The sequence below is a fragment of the Rhinolophus sinicus genome, linkage group LG04 (assembly GCF_036562045.2).
Source record: "Rhinolophus sinicus isolate RSC01 linkage group LG04, ASM3656204v1, whole genome shotgun sequence".
NCBI classification, from domain to species: domain Eukaryota; kingdom Metazoa; phylum Chordata; class Mammalia; order Chiroptera; family Rhinolophidae; genus Rhinolophus; species Rhinolophus sinicus.
In genome coordinates this window covers 106,435,599-106,447,034 of record NC_133754.1, presented here as the reverse complement: position 1 = coordinate 106,447,034, position 11,436 = coordinate 106,435,599, and the positions used below count along the sequence as shown (strand labels likewise).

At 39.8% G+C, this 11,436-nt stretch overlaps 1 protein-coding gene across 5 annotated transcripts in view; it reads right to left on the bottom strand.

Moving 5' to 3' along the window:
• The window catches only part of CENPP (centromere protein P), a 261,592-nt gene that overhangs the window by 121,042 nt on the left and 129,114 nt on the right, over positions 1–11,436 (bottom strand). The window lies entirely within an intron of this gene.

The following is an 11,436-nucleotide window of genomic DNA, read 5'->3' as shown; positions in this document are numbered from 1 at the left end:
CCCCCGTCCCTGCAACAATGAACAATTTCTCCAGACATTGCCTAAGTGTGTGTGTGGTGAGGGAAGCCCAACTGCAGCTGGTTGAGAACTAACTGCTTTATAGGAAATGTAGGGTTTCCAGCAGGAATTGCCGCCCGTTCTCAGGAATGTTTTTCGCTTTTCCATTTCTAAATCCCGAGATATAAACTGTTTTCTGTTCTCCATGATGAATTGTTTCCACAAAGTGACGGCCGATACTGCCAAACACCTGGGTTCAAGGAGCCAATTTTCCCAATTTCCTGACCAACTTTTCTTGGGATTTGGGAACGAGAAAACGAAAAAAATTCCTGAGAATGGGCGGGAATTCCCACCTGGAAACCCTAAGGAAATGTCCTTAGTTTCTAAATTCTGACACAAGTTTGGAAACTTGGAACAAACAATTATTTTTATTTGGTAAAATTATAGTAGTGATGTAACAGAAAGAGTCCAGGGATGTAGAGCTCTGAGTTGGAAGAACGTAACCAGAAATCCAGTTCCATTTACACTCTTAGGCAAGTCACAATCTCTCTGAAACTGTCTCCTCATCTATAAAGGGTAGGGGTGACAATACTGATCAATTAGGTTGCTAAAATGATAAAAATGCATATGAAACACTTTGTAAACCATCAAAATTCATAAAATATGAGTAACTATTATACTGGACAATTACTGACAAGAAAAATCCCTAAAAGTAAAACACATTACAATGACAATCATTCTAAAATTCAAATATTCTAAAGTTCCAATAGTTTTAATAAATAAAATACATTTTTCTATAATATATCATAAAAATACAATTGTGATATCATGGCACTTATAAGAACATAAGTAAAAGTCAAATGTTCACTGAAACTTTAAGAATCCCGTTCTTAAAATAATTAAATTCATAAGGCTAATACTAAGGTTAGAATCATCTAAACAAACAGATTAGTCTGTGATCTGAGTACTGGAGTTTAAAGTAGCTAAGTTCATCTTTTTCTAAAAAGAAAAGACAGCAAAAATTTTTAAACACTGGACATGATTCCTGACATCCCCGCAACTAATTTCCTGTAGTTAATGTTTCTGTTTTTCATCTCACAGCTGTTAACCATTTTTGGTTATCAGTTTACAAAAAACAAATCGCTAATAAAAATCGTAACAACCAAAGCTGTACTAAAGTTTGCTGTTACAAACCCATTTTGTGGTAATTACAAAATATTACCCATTAAAGTTTGGAAACAAATGAATTACTACAACTTATTGGGTTTATGAAGGATATCAAGGGAGAAAAATATCTCAGTGACCATCAATCTATCCTTATTTCTTTGAAATAATACAATAAAAAATGATCACTGAATTCATGAAACCTAATAGTTTTAGATAAATCACTTGAAGTCACCAAAACTAAAGCTTTTATTAAAAAAATAAAAAATAAATAAAAACAAAAATAAATCAATTTTGTTTCTCCTTAAAATATTGCATTATTTCTCTGCCCTTCATAATTCCATTAAAAAAAAAAAAGAATTATCTTACCTCCGTCTTAATTACCTCGTCACTCACATGGTCCTTAACCTATTGCAATTGACTTAACAATCCTCCTAATGTATTTTCCCAAAATCATATTGTATGAATGATATTAAACAGTAATAGCTGGCGTTTAAAGAACAGTCTCAGACACTCCTCCACGTGCCTCACTTGCATTAATGCATTTAATCCTCACAATAACCCCATGAGGCAGGTGCCTTTATTCACACCTGGATTTTTCTGTGTGGAAACTGGGGAATAAAGATTGAATAACTTGTGGCAGATCTAGGATTTGATCCCAGCAGTCTAACTCTGTGCTTTCAACTGCAATGGCACAGTCATTTTTTTAGACAGTGATCGTCATTATAAAATAGTACATGGTGCTTCCTTCTGGAGACCCTTTACTTCCTTGACTTCCATACACCCCATCTTTCGGGTTGTTCTGTAGAGGCTGGTGTCCACTAAATATTATGCTTTTGGCCTCTTTTCTCTGCCCGCTGGTAGTCTCATCCATTTCTATGCATCCAACCATAACCTCTAAGGTGAGGCCGCTGAAATCCACCTCTCAAACACGACCCTCGCATTGGAGTAACAAACTCTCAAAAGCAAACTCAAACATTTGGAGCCATAAAACTCAATCACAATCAACATCATAAACAATGTCCTTCAAATCCACACTGTCCCTCTTGACCTTTTCTTTCCTCCAGCTATTCTGGTTTCTTCCTGGCCCTCTGGCTCCTTCACAGCCACCTGGCTCCAAACTCTGCCTGACCTGGCATGCAGCTGGTATCCACTCCCTCCTTTGCATTCTCATTCACTTGGATCGCATCACTTTATCTTTTTGTTGGGATATCAAAATCAGCTCCTGGCCTCATTTCGTCAGTCCAGCTCTAACATGACCAACTAAACAGATCTCTGTGCTATCTGGATTGATTATTCATCAAAAGCCTGTTAACAGTTACCACTGTTTGCTAAATTACAAAAAACGTCTTAAACCTACCTTTCAAGTCTGTGATCTACATTCAAATAATGATTTGTGAGCTTTTTCTTTCATGCTTACATCTCTTTATGCTCCAGCTCAATATTACTTGCTGTTTCTCAAACATACTCTGTGTTTTCTGGCTTCTGTGGGTTTTTTCTGTTCATGCTTCCTTTGAATCTATCAAAATCTTCCCCAGTCTCAGATGTCCATGTCAAAAGTCACCCATCTCAGCTCACCTGCCTGATTCTTTCATAAACAGATGTGGCTTCTCACCCCTCCCACCCTGTCTCTCCTAGTATTTTGATTGTGCTTCTCTTTTGCACTTTCACAACCTAACTTATTACAGCTATTACATTGGTCTTTTCTTTCACATTCTCCAGAGGATGTGTAGACATCTTGGCTGCAAGCCCTGTGACTGAATCACCTTTGCACCCTCTCTTCCCCTTACAGGATACCACACTACCATGCTCCATACACGTTTCTGAATTAAATCAGTGAAGGATGCTCATTAGGGACGGGAGAGAAAAAGCGTTTATCTTCCCCTAAGAACATGGTGTGTTGGATCCCACTTCCTCCGCCTACCCCACAACCCACCCTGCTCTCCAGCTCTCCGGCACTACAGATAAGCTGTGTGTTCTGCATTACTCAGAGGTAGGCGCAGATGACATTTTTTCCCAATGATTCAGTGTTATTGAAGGGATTTATCTCAGTCTCTGGGGAACTCTGAAGCAGAGCCTCCCACCCAATCAGCTCTAACTACTGCTGTAAGAAAGTAAGCATTCCCAGCAGTGACATCCCTCTCCTGGTGAAACAGTAACACGAATAAAGAGAATGGCTTGAAAATGAGCCCTTCCATAGAGAGAGGAAGAGCTTCCAGAGACTAGAGAGGCAGAAACACAGGGGCACATCAGGCGAGGTGCCATTCACAGCTCTACGCACAGGACAGTTATGTGGAGTCCTGATACTAAGACTTGCAAGTTGAGTGCTGGAGACTTCCTCTCTATTAAGGAAAACTGACAACAGACGCAGAAGTAGACAAAACAATATAAGGAACTTCCAAGTACAATACTTCCACTCAGATGCAAAACCTATCAACTCACAGCCAATCATATTCATTTATACTCCCATCGCCATTATTTTTAATAATAGTTTCATTGAGATATAATTTACAAACTATATAATTCAATTTGAAGTATACAGTTCAATGGTCTTTAGTTTATTTACAGGGTAGCAACCATCACCACAATCAATTTCAAAAACATTCTCATCACTCCAAAAAGAAACCCTGCACCCATTAAAATTACTCCCACCCTAGGTAACTGCAAATTTACTTTTGGTCTCTATTCTGGATATTTCATATAAATGGAATCACATACTACGTGGTCTTTTATGACTGGCTTCTTCCATTTAGCATAATGTTTTAAGGGTCCATTCATGTTGCAGCAGTATCAGTACCTCATTCCTTTTTATTGCCAAGTAATATTCCATTGTATGGATGGACCACGTTTACATATCCATTTATCAGTTGATGGACATATAAATTGTTTCCACTTTGGGCTATTCTGAATAATGCTGCTATAAATGTTAGCGTTTTTGTGTGGACATGTGTCTTCATTTTTCTTGGGCATATATTTAGGAGTGGAATTGTTGGGTGAAATGGCAACTCTGTTTAACTTTTTCAGAACTGTAGGCTGTATTCCAAAGTGGCTGCACCACTGTATATTCTCCTTTTTTTTTCTTCTTTTTTTTTTGGCAATTTGGGTGTGTTTTTGTTTTTTATTAGTTTCAGGTGTACAAAACAATGTAATAGCTAGATATTTCACCCCTTACAAAGTGATAACCCCCTCCCCCAATCTATTGCCCCTCTGACATCGTATATATCTATCCATTGTATATTCTTATCCGAAATCCGTGTGGATTCCAATTTCTCCACCAACACCCGCTGTCCTTAGAGAATGTGCCGTGGTACTTCATTATGGTTTTCATTTGCATTTCTCTAATGACTAGTGACTCTGAGCATCTTTTCAGATGTCTATTGACCATTTATTATCTTCTTTGGAGAAATGTCTCTTCAGATCCTTCACCCATTTTTCAACTGATTGGTGTCATTGTTGTATCTGTTGTTGTTGCTGTTATTGAGTTGTATGAGCTCTTTATTCTGAGCGAGTCTTTATCAGACTCATGATTTGCAAAAATTTTCTCCCATTCTGTATGCTGCTTTTTTTTTCACTTTCTTGACACTGTCCTTTAGCACAAAAAAATTAAAATTTTGATGATATCCAATTTATCTATTTTTTTGTTTCTTGTGATTTTACTGTCACATCTAAGAAACTGTTGCCTAATCCAAAGTCATAAATCCTGACATCTATGTTTTCTTATAAAATGTAATAGTTTTAGCTCTTAACTTAGGTCTTTGTCCCAGTTTGAGCTAATTTTTGCATATGGTATGATGTGCTTATCCAGTTGTCTTAGTACCACTTATTCAAAGCAGATCAAGATCAAGATAGAAAAAAGTTCCATCACCCTAGGAGGCTCTTCCTTGGTCCTCTCCAGTCTGTACATCCACTTCCCCAGCAAACACCCACTCATCCATTCACGCCACCAATCACACATACTCACCCCAGAACTTTGCCACCAGAAGTATCACCCTCTCCTCAAAACTTTCTTTTTATAAATTTTCTTAATAACTGCAAACCAAATAAACATAATGGAATTCATGGAATTCTGCTTCCTGCGTCCATATGTCCCATCCTCCCCCCTTAACACAAAAGAATATTTTCCTACTAATTTGGCCAAGGGAAACACATCTTATCACCCTTTCCTGGGTCTGAAAATGCTATTGCTCTTTACTCATTCTTAGTCAACGCAAAAGAAACATTGAATGGATCATTTAGACAAGTATTTTTTAATTGTACATATTATCTTGGAACTTGGCTCTGTCAGGGTGGAGAGTATTGGCTGTTTCAAGCTGCCTCTGAATGCTCCCTCACTCTCTCTGCCTCCTGCAGCTAGTAGTGTGCTAGTCTTTTAAAATTCTTCTCTCTGTTCCTCCTTATTTGATGAGGTTTCTATGATGTCTGATCGTTTTGTTACCATGTGGCTTATTGACTAGAAGTGTATTTTTATCTCATGTGGTTTATTTGGGAGCTAACTGGGAGAAACACAAACTACAGTCCAATTATCTGGATACTAAAGATTTGTAAAATGTCTTTTTGAAACAAAGAGCTATCCCCTCAAAAACCCAAGAAAATAAACTGAAAAATGATGGCACACAGTCACATGTATAACTAACAAAAAATAAGAAAAAGACAAATACCACAATAAAAAATGAGCAAAAAATATTAAGACATATCTCAGAAGAGAAAATCCAAATGGTTAGAAAGATGTTCAACCTCTTTAGTAATCAGGGAAATAAAAATTAAAATATCAAGTAATGCCATTATATGTATATCTCTGAAATTGTGGAAAAAGTTAGGTAATACCACGTACCAATGAGATCTACAACTGTAGCCTTACCCATTCTTAGTGAGAGTGCAAACTGGTATAAATACTTTAGAACATAACCTGGCATCTTGTAAAGTTGAAGGAAATGATCCCTAGGTATATGTATACCCCAATGAAACCATGCAAATGTCCCCAAGAGACATGTTCAAGAATAGTGATGGGATTATTTTTCCATAACAGCAAAAAAATGACAACAATTTAAATGTCTTTTCATAGAAGAAATCAGATGAATGCTAGTATTTTCATGCAGTAGTATGAACAGTGTGCAACAGTGAAATGAATGAGCCACAATGTTGAGTGATAAAAGCAAATTATACAAGAATACCTTATAGTAGTACCTCATCTATAGAAAACGCAACTGCATGAATGAAGTACTATATGATTTACAGGTCCATACATATGTGGTACATGTGGCATGCAAGGGAATATTCGATACATAACTCAAAACAGTGTTTCCCATTGGCACAAAGCAAGAGGGAAACAAGTAGAGGGGCTTCAAAGGCATCGATAATGTCTTGATTCTTAAGCTGGATGGTGAGTAAATACATGTTTGCTTCATTAGTCTTGGTATCTTATACTCATGTTTATTTTTTCTATATATGAACTATACCCTTAATGAGTCGATCACACATAAAAATAAGCTGAAGAACAGAAGTAAAGAAATTACCCACAATATAAAACAGATGGATAACTTTAATAGTGGAAAATATTAAAGAAAAGAAAATATGCAGGTCAAGTTCAATGAAACAAGGCAGCAGTAGCAGCAGTAACAGCAAGTGACAATAGTTCAACAAATCCTGAAAAAGAAGAGTAATGAGGGAAGCAGATACTTAAAAAGCTGCAATAATTAGTCACACAGTACTGGTGGTGCGAGAGTCGATAGACGGCTCAAGGGGAAACAGTGGGACGCTAAGAAACAACTCATTTAATGCCTGGTAACAGTGGCACGTCAGATAGGACAGGGGAAGCCAGCTGTTCAGTTAATTCCATTGGCACACCTGAAAGAGTCATCCAGCAAAACGTTCAGGAAGGGGACACCTCATAATAGGTATTGTAAATTCCAACAAATCAGAAATTTAAATGCAAAAAAAGAAACCATAATGTTTCTAGAAGAAACTGGAAACCATGGGAGAATTTTTCTGACAATGTGGAAGTAAGGAAGGTGGTTCTAACTATGACACAAAAGCCAGGAGGTCCTTAAACAGAAATGTATAAACTCAACAACTTAAAAGTCTTCATGGTGAAACTGTTAAAAGCAAAGTCAAAGGACAAATGACAAACTGGAAAACAACAGTAATGAGTCACAGTACTTAGTTTTTATTGCCCTAATATATAAAAACTCCTAAGAGTCAATCAGAAAAGACCTACAAGACAATGGGAAAAAAGTAAAAGATACAGATAGTCCAGAAAAAGAAGCGTGCCTGGCTGCAAAATGTAAGACAAGAAAATCGAACAGACACACAGTATGAGAAATGAAAGCTCCAACTATGATACCATTTAACCTAGCAGACACCAAAGGATAAAAACTTGATAAAGACTATCCCGAGGACTTAACAGGAACAACTACAGAGGTGCATGCCCACGGCCGCGAGCTCATCCCTCAAATGTGCTCACATTCACGTGCAAAGCGATGCAGAAGGTTATTAATTGAATCACTGTTTATATTAGGAAAAGATTAGAAACCTCTCAGATTTCATGTAAGAATTCTTTTCAACTTAATGATTTAAAAATATGCACACTGGCTTCTAGACGTATAAAATATTCTGAAATGATTCACACAAAAATGACAACACTGTATTCTACTGAAGGTCTCAGCAGTGTGTCTCCTGGAGTCATGCAATGTGGTCCTTCGCAGGGACTGCTGGTGTGGGAACCAGGTGGCTGGGGGACAGAAGCTGCAGAGTGAGTTTTCATGGTATACCTTTGTGACATAAGAAACATATAGTTGGTCTCTGCTCCCGTTCCTGACACACAACTCCTAAAACTTTGTAATTTCCATAGGAACACCAGGAACATCTTTTGTTCTAATAGTTGGTCTTGGACCCCGATTCCTGACACAGAGCTCCTAAATCCTTTGGAAGTTCCTGAATGACAGGAGCATCTTTTGTTCTAAGCATGTGACTCTGGGTGGGCTCCGGGATGGCTTCAGGAGGGGGGCTGGTCACCAGAAAGACCAAGCCAGGATTAGAAGCTTGGGACTTTCAGCCACACCCACCCACCATCCTGCAGGGAAGTAGAGGGGCTGGAGCTGAGCATGTTGAGGCCTCCATAAAGCCCCCCACTGTACAGGGTTCAGAGAGCTTCCAGGCTGGTGAACACATGCACCGTCTGGGAGAGGGGCACACCCCACCTCTATGGGGACAGAAGCTCCTGCACTCAAGACCCTTCCAGACCTCACCATATGTACGAGGTTGGACAATTAAGTTCACGAACTCATCCTAGAAAAAGTGCTATATACCTCATTGCTGAATATCACTACAGTCACCCTTGAAGCACTCCCCTTGGGAAGCTATGCACCGAGTCCAGGGCCTAGTCCACCCTTCAAAGCAACTTTGGAATTCTTTCTGGAATGGCCATCAGAGCTGTCATTGTATTACTCTTGAAGTCCTGAATGTCATCAAAATGTCTTCCTTTCAATATTTCCTTTATTTTCAGGTAAAGAAAGAAGTCACTGGGGGCCAGATTAGGTGAGTAGGGAGAGTGTTCCAATACAGTTATTTGTTTACTGGCTAAAAACTCCCTCACAGACAGTGCTGTGTGAGCTGGTGCATTGTCGTGATGCAAGAGCCATGAATTGTTGGTGAAAAGTTCAGGTCGAATAACTTTTTCAGGCAGCCTTTTCAGCACTTCCAAATAGCAAACTTGGTTAACTGTTTGTCCAGTTGGTACAAATTCATAATGAATAATCCCTCTAATGTGAGAAAAAGGTTAGCAGCATCGTTGCAACAAGTTTACGAACTTAATTGTCCTCCAATCTCTTCCTCTGGCTGTACATTTGTATCCTTTATCATATGCTTTATTATGTAATAAACCACTAAACATGGTGTTTCTCTAAATTCCATTATGGCAAATTACCTAATCTGAGGAGGAGGTCCTGGGAACCCCCGATTTGTAGTCAAGTCAGACAGAAGTGTGGGTAACCTAAAGACTTACTAACTGCAACTGGCGTCTGAAGTGGGCGGAAGCAGCTCAGGGACTGAGCCCTTCCCTGTGGGGTCTGGTCTGATGCTAACTGCAGGTAAAGTGTCCAAATTGAGTTGAATTGTAGGATACCCAGGTGGTGTCAGAGAAGTGGTTAGGGGTGGAAAAAACCCCAGATATATGGTGTCAGTACTGTGAGTATAAGTAGAGGAAATGACATTTTTCCTTTTAACATAATATTTAAACATAATATTAACATAATATTGGCTGTGTTCCATCCAGACCTGGTTTCCAAACCTCCACAGGTGATTCAGATGCTGTGTTAAGGATAAGAACTTCTCATTTCTTCTTTCCCTTTTCTCTCTTCTGTAGACAGCAGCCAACCAGTTACCAAGAGTGTCTTCTGTTCTCAGTGTTACTGTATTTATGTTTTTATGCTAACAAAGATATGTTCTATATGCAGGACATATGATGTCCACTGATCAGCTGACCAGGTGATGTCCGGGAGCCAACAGCAAGAGAACAGGCAGGAAGTTAGAAAGATAATCTCTGTGTTGGTACAGGGTAGCTTTCCAGGAGCACCTTTTCTCCATCAGGCAGGAAGTTAGAAAGATATCCAGAAAACGGAGAAGAGGGAGAAGCTTGGAAGGTACTGTGCATTCATTCACATAATATTTACTCAGTACCCACTATGAACAGACAATGTGGGGACATGAGAGAGTCCAGATGGAAAGGAGAAATCAGACAAACAACTGCACAGCGTTCCAAGCAGAGGGAAAAGCGCGTGCCGAGGCCTTAGTGAGCAAGGACCGGGCCAGTGTGGGCACAGCCCAGAAACAGTCAGCTGCTCCAAGAACGGGCGAGAGGCAGGCTATCAGCGCTTCCCCAGACGTGAAGGTCATGCTTAGGATTTTAAATATGAGGCGCCACTAGAGGAAGCACTGTACAGTTTAGACTGGTTTCTATATAGAACAAGATGCAAAATGGATTGGAAAAGGAGATGTGTGGACACAGGGAGACCGGTGGAGACACGACTGGGAGCATCTGGGTGAGAGACAGCAGTGGCTGGAAGGAAGACGGTGGCAGCAGAGACCAAGAGCCACAGACACACATGGAAGTTCCTTAGGTACTGGGCACAAAGGGCTCGGGAGCTGATCCGATCAGGACGTGAGGGCCAGAAGGTGATAGATCAGTCGTTCTCCAGGCTGCATGCACTTGGGACACATGTTAAAATAGAAGTTCCTGGGCCCACACTCAGAGGTTCTGACTTTGCAGGTCTGGGTGTAGATGCTGGAACCTGAATTTTGAAGCTAGCAGCCCTGGCAACTAGCATACTGATGGGCCTCCCTCCACACTTGGGGATGCGTTGATTCAGGACTCAAACTTTGGGCTTCCATAAGAATGGGTGAGGTTGGAACGCGGGCACCATTTTATGGGAGAAGTGAATGACGAGGGAACTGGAAACCAGCCATGAGTTCAGCAGTGTGCGTTCCTCACAGGCCCGTAAAGGCAGATGCAAAAGGTTAGCCATTTCTACTGGGCACATGTGACACACAGTGTTTGGACTATTTTGTAGGGCTGCCTGAGGTCTTCCTGATAGAAACAGCTCACCTGCCTCCTAAACATGATTTGATTTGGAATGCTGGGAGGCTAAGTCTTCCAAGCACATCAGGAGCATATTTACTTTCTGTTTTCCTCCTCCATGACCACAGGCACTTTTACTGCTGAGTCCCTAGCACTGAAAACTGCCATGAACAAAGTAGCTGCTCAATAAACATTAGCTGACTAAGTAAATGAAAAATCATCTTCATGCTTATGATCATAATTAAGCAGGTCTCAATCAGGCCTTTCTGAGCCAGCAACATGTTATTTAGCCTTGAAATACTGTATCTACTTCAATCAAATTATAATCGTAGAATATCATTTAGACTTTTCAGCAATTCAACTGACTTGTCTCCTCAATTGCTTCAATTATAAACACCTTGCTGAAACAGTGAACTATCACAATCACAGCTTCTACTTTCCCTCTAAGGCCTGACTCACGCCCCCCCATTCCACCTTCCCTCCCAAACCTACACCTCCTGGACACGGTCAACCTCACGTAAATTTCGTGGACACCTTTGATTCTGTATGCTTGAGCTGTCTATTGATATTCTTTCCACATTTGTGAGGAACATGAACAACATAATCACTACCATAAGTTCAAATTGCAGAGTTAAAAGAGGAATTTTATAAAAATTAAGTGTTGACTTTAAATTAATCTTCCAAAAGAACCGAGAGGGCATGTA